Raw genomic sequence first — 5701 nt, forward strand, 5'->3', positions numbered from 1 at the left:
CAACTGAAATAAAAAGGATAATATCAGGATACTATGAAGAACTGTACTCCAACAAATTTGAAAATCTGGAAGAAATGGACAGATTTCTAGAAACACACTACCTACCTAAACATACACAGACTGAGGTATAAAAGTTGAGTAGTCCCATAAAAAAAGAAGAAATTGACTAGGTCATAAATGAAAATTACCAACAAAAAAAAGTCCTGGACCAGATGGTTTCTCCAGAGAATTCTAGCAAACATTCAGAGAACTGACACTGATCCTTCTCAAACTATTCCAAAACATAGAAAAGGATGGAAACCTCCCGAATTCATTTTATGAAGCAAGCATAACCTTGGTACAAAAACCAGGCAAAGACATCACTCAAAAGGAAAACTACAGACCAATATCTCTCAATAATATAGATGCAAAAATCTTCAACAAAATCCTAGCCAACAGATTACAACAATGTATAAAAAAATCATTCATTATGACCAAGTGGGGTTCATATCAGGCATGCAAGGATGGTTCAACATAAGAAAAACAATCAACATCCTCTACCACATAAATAAAACAAAGAAAAAGGACCACATGATCATATCAATTGATGCAGAAGAGGCATTTGATAAAATCCAACACCCATTCCTGATCAAAACTCTCAGCAAATAGGAATAGAAGGGACAGTCCTCAACATAATAAAGGGCATCTATGCAAAACCAACAGCCAACATTATTCTCAATGGAGAGAGACTGAAACTATTCCCCTTGCAAACAGGAACCTGACAAGGATGTCCTCTATCACCACTTCTATTCAACATTGTACTGGAAGTTCTAGCCAGGGCAATAAGGCAAGAAAGGGAAATAATAGGCCTCCAAATTGGTAAGGAAGAAGTTAAACTATCCCTATTTGCTGATGATATGATCCTATACCTAGAAAACCCAAAAGACTCAGTCAAAAATCTACTGGAACTAATTGAGAGATTTAGTACTGTGGCAGGATACAAGATCAAATCAAAAAATCAGTTGGATTCCTCTACACCAGCAAAAAGATTGCTGAAAAAGAAATAAGGAAATCAATAGCATTTACAATACCTACCAAGAAAATAAAATAAAATACTTGGGAATAAAATACTTATCAGGGACACAAAAAATCTGTACAAAGAAAACTATAAAAGACTATTTCAAGAAACCATAAGAGATCTACATAAATGGAAGAACATACCATGCTCATGGATAGGAAGATTGAACATTGTGAAAACATCAATTTTACCCAAAGTAATCTATACATTCAATGCAATCCCCATCCAGATCCCATCAACATTCTTTGTTGTTGTTGGATATGGAAATAGCAATCACTAACTTTATACGGAAAGGAAAGACACCTCAGATAAGCCAAGCACTATTGAAGAACAACAACAAAGTAGGAGATCTCACACTGCCAGATCTTAAAACCTACTATACAGCTACAGTAGTCACTGGTATGACGAACATATAGACCAATGGAATAGAATTGAGAACCCAGAAATAGGTCCATTGACCTATGATCAGCTGATCTTTGACAAAGGACTGAAATCCATTAAATGGAAGAGATTGCCCCCTTAACAAATGGTGCTGGCAAAACTGTATATCCATTTGCCAAAAAATGAAACAAGATCTGTACCTCACACCACACAAAAAAACTAATGCCAAATGGATCAAAGACTTAAATGTGAAACCTAAAACTATAAAGTTCCTCAAGGAAAAACTAGGACAAATATAGGGGCCAAAATATATGGCATAAATAGACTATCAAGGATAACCCAAAATGCACAAACAACAGAAGGTCAACTAGATGAATGAGACCTCTTAAAAATTAAATGTTTATGTGCTTCCAAAGACTTCTCCAGAAGAGTCCAAAGGGAACCTACAGATAGGGGAAAAATATTCAGCAATGACATATCTGAAAAGGGACTTACCTCTAGAATTTATGGAAAACTTCAATACCTCAAGAGCAAAAAGACAAATAATCCAATTAAAAAATGAGCAAAAGACATGAATAGACACTTCACCAAAGAGGATATTCAGGCAGCCAACAAACATATGAAGAAAAGCTCACAATCGTAATAAGCCCTTAGAGAGATGCAAATCAAAACAAGAATGAGATATCATCTTGCCCCAGCACTAGTAGCAAAGTTCAACAAGACCAAAAATAACAAATGCTGGCAAGGATGTGAAGAGATTGGGACTCTCATACACTGCTGGTGGGACTGTGAAATGGTACAACCACTGTGGAAAGCAGTATGGCAATTCCTTAAAAAGTTGGAATTAGAAACACCATTTGACCCAGCCATTCCATTACTAGGTATATATCCTAAAGAAGTGAGAGCCAGAACAAGAACAGATATATGCACACCCATGTTCATTGCAGCACCATTTACAATAGCCAAAAGTTGGAAACAACCTAGGTGCCCATCAACAGAAGAAAGGATAACTAAAGTATGGTACATAACACACAATGGGATACTATGCAACACTGAAAAATAAGGTAAAATCTGCAAAACACTGCATAACATGGATGAAGTTGGAGGACATTGTACTGAGTGAAATAAGTCAATCACAGAAGGACAAATATCATACTAGTCCATTATTATAAAAAGTCAAGGAAAGGTTTATATATGGAAGGAAATTTTCTTTGTTGGTTACCAGGGGTGGGAGTGGAGGGGAGGAAACACTGTTAGATCGGTAGAGACAAGTATCGATTTGGGTGAAGAGAAGGGCAATGTACCAAATGTGAGTGATCAACATGATGGCACTGAGGAAAATGAAGACAGAGAGATGCATGGGAGGTACAGATAACAAAGATGAACCCTTTTGCACATACAGTACTGCATTGTCAGTGAAGGCAAACATGGGTATACAGGTGGATAGATGGGTGGACAGGCTGAACTAGTAAGTATGTCTATGAAGTGGGGAGTGTACCCAAGACCATGTATAGGGTTGGTTGGCAGACAATGTTTCCAGAAGGGTATTCGTATGTTCTGTAAGAATCCCTGGGTATATAGTAGAGCTAACAAGGGGTGAATTTGTAGTCACTTCTTGGCCACAGCCAGCTACCCAGAGGGAGCAAGTAGTTGGACCTGTGGGCTCAGGACCATAGTCACAAGGGACGTCAAGTCCAATTCACATAACATACTACACAAAACATTGTTCCACATCCTACTTCGGTGAGTATCAACTGGGACCTTAAAAGCTTGCAAGCAGCCACCTAGATGTAATGACGGGTCTGTCCTCATCCAGAGCAAAGAAGAATGAAGAAATCCAAAGACACATGGAAACAATTAGTCGAAGTGACTGGTACTCTGTGTAATCCTCAGCCTACACAACTATGAGACCAGAAGAACTAGATGGTGCCCACGTACTATGGTCAACCACTCAGAAGGCAATCTCTGTAGGAAATCCTGGATAGAGTGGGAGAACAATGTGGAACAAAACTGAAACTCATTTTTTTTTTTTTTTTAAAAAAGGACCAGGTTTTCTGGTCTGATAGAGCCTTTTGGAACCACTGAGACTATGGGCCCTAGCTGCCCTTCAAGTCTGGAACTGAACCCACTCCTGTGGTTTCCAACCAAACAAAAGACAGGCATATGACCTGAACATTTACATTAGGTAGATACACTCCTTGGAGAGATCAATCATGGGAGAATAGAAAGACTGTGTGCACAGGGGGAGAGCTGGGGGTGGGTAGCAGTGTGTGGGAGGGGAGGACACAGGGAAGAGGTAACTATGGGGAGGAAGTGGAAGGGGAGCTGTTGCATTGTGGGAAATTGCAGTTAATGTCATAAGACAAAGTGTATGTGTGTTGCTGTATGGAAAGTGAATTTGCTCTGTAAACTTTCACTTGCACAACAAAAATTTTTTTTAAAAAAATTTACGGCCTGGAAAACTCTATGTGGCAGTTCTACTTTGCCACTTGGAGTCACTATAACAACACGCAACATTTTGAAAGCAGCCCTTTGCAGTTAGTGCCACTATACTTTTTGAGTGAAAGTTTACATTCAATAGTTCATACACATTTTGTTTCATGACATTGATTGCAATCCCAATAATGTAAGAGCTTTCTTCCAGTTCCTCTCTGTTGTTACCTTTTCCCTGTGTCCTTCTTTACCATGTGTGAGGCCTGAGAGATCTTTTTACCAGAAGCCTTTAGTATGGAGATTAACACGTCCCATGCTGAGTCCTAATGCTTCCAGGTGGATCTTTAACCAGAAGGCTTTAGTATGGAGATTAACACGTCCCATGCTGAGTCCTAATGCCTCCAGGTAGATCTTTAACCAGAAGCCTTTAGTATGGAAAATTAACACGTCCCATGCTGAGTCCTAAGCCTTTAGTATAGAGATTAACACGTCCCATGCCTCAGAGCCTTTATCAGACATCTGCATGGCCCCTAAAAGTCTCTCGCCCACCTTTGAAGGCTCCAACAGCTCTTACCTCTTCGCACGGAGTTTGCACATATCAAAGAGATCCTCCCGGCCCCGAAAAAATCTCTCACTCACCTTTGAAACCAGGGGATTCCAACCCACCCCCCAACTTCCCAAACCCCTGTCCTAAAACCCAATTATCTACTCCACCGTATATTTATTTCTATAAAAATGTAATAATGAAAGAGCACGAGGTCTTTTGCTCAAGCCACTGAATTGGTGAGAGCAGGGACCCTAACTCGAGCTAGCTAATAAACTTTCCTTTTGCTTTTGCATTGTCACGTGTTAGCAAATTCCTCGCGCCGAACAACTCCTTCATAACCTGGGCTCAACACATGTACTCCTACCCTCTGAGCTATCTCCCTGAGATCTAGGTCCTTTTGTTTTTGTTTTTGTTTATTGTTTGCTAATTTTTATTAATTTATTTTTATTGTAAAATATTTCAAACAGAAACAAAGACAAGTACGGTGTTAAATTGAAAACAAAACCAAAGCAACTTGCATTTCATGTTTTCAGTTCTCCTTCCCACATTCAGTTAGAGGTGCCAAAGATCTGACAGCCAGAGGGAGGCAGGTAAACAGAGAACTTGAGTAATTGATTCATATTGTTGTTGTTAGTAATTGATTCATAGTGGGATATTTAGTACTGATAAAAGGGCTGATTTATACAGGCTATCCTATCACTTTTGTGGAAAAAAAATTACCATAGTATCAGTTGTAAGGCATTGAACTGATCAAGAAAGATATTTTTCACAACTCTAGATGATATTATCAAAAGCTTTTTTTTTTTTTTCCTAACATTTATGTAAGGTTAAACCTTGATATTTAGTATAGGGGTCAAACATCAGGCTGGAGGCTTCTCCTGATTCACGCAGCTGTAGGGGCTGGCAAACACCAGGGGAGCAGGCAGTATAGCAGGCAGCTGGCTTTGGAGGATGACAAGTCCAAGATTGGCAAGTCCGATTGTTGGCTCACAGACTATAAAGGCAACAATCCCAAGATTGGCAGGCAATACAGCAAGCCACTGGTTCAACTCTAGAAACCAGAGATGATTACAATCCAGATGCAAGATCCAGAATGAGCAAAAAGCCTGAGACATTTCCCAAACTCTTTCCATATGTACTGGAAGCAGGCCACACCCCTAAGGAAACACCCTTTCAACTGATTGGCTGCTCATAGCAGATCTCATCATGGAGGTGATTACTTTATATCAGATCTCATCATGGGATAACTACATCGTAACTGCTAAACCACTAAGAATCATGAC

The sequence above is a fragment of the Orycteropus afer genome, unplaced genomic scaffold, assembly GCF_000298275.1.
Source record: "Orycteropus afer afer isolate SDZICR_OR568_19922 unplaced genomic scaffold, OryAfe1.0 scaffold00001, whole genome shotgun sequence".
NCBI classification, from domain to species: Eukaryota; Metazoa; Chordata; class Mammalia; order Tubulidentata; family Orycteropodidae; genus Orycteropus; species Orycteropus afer.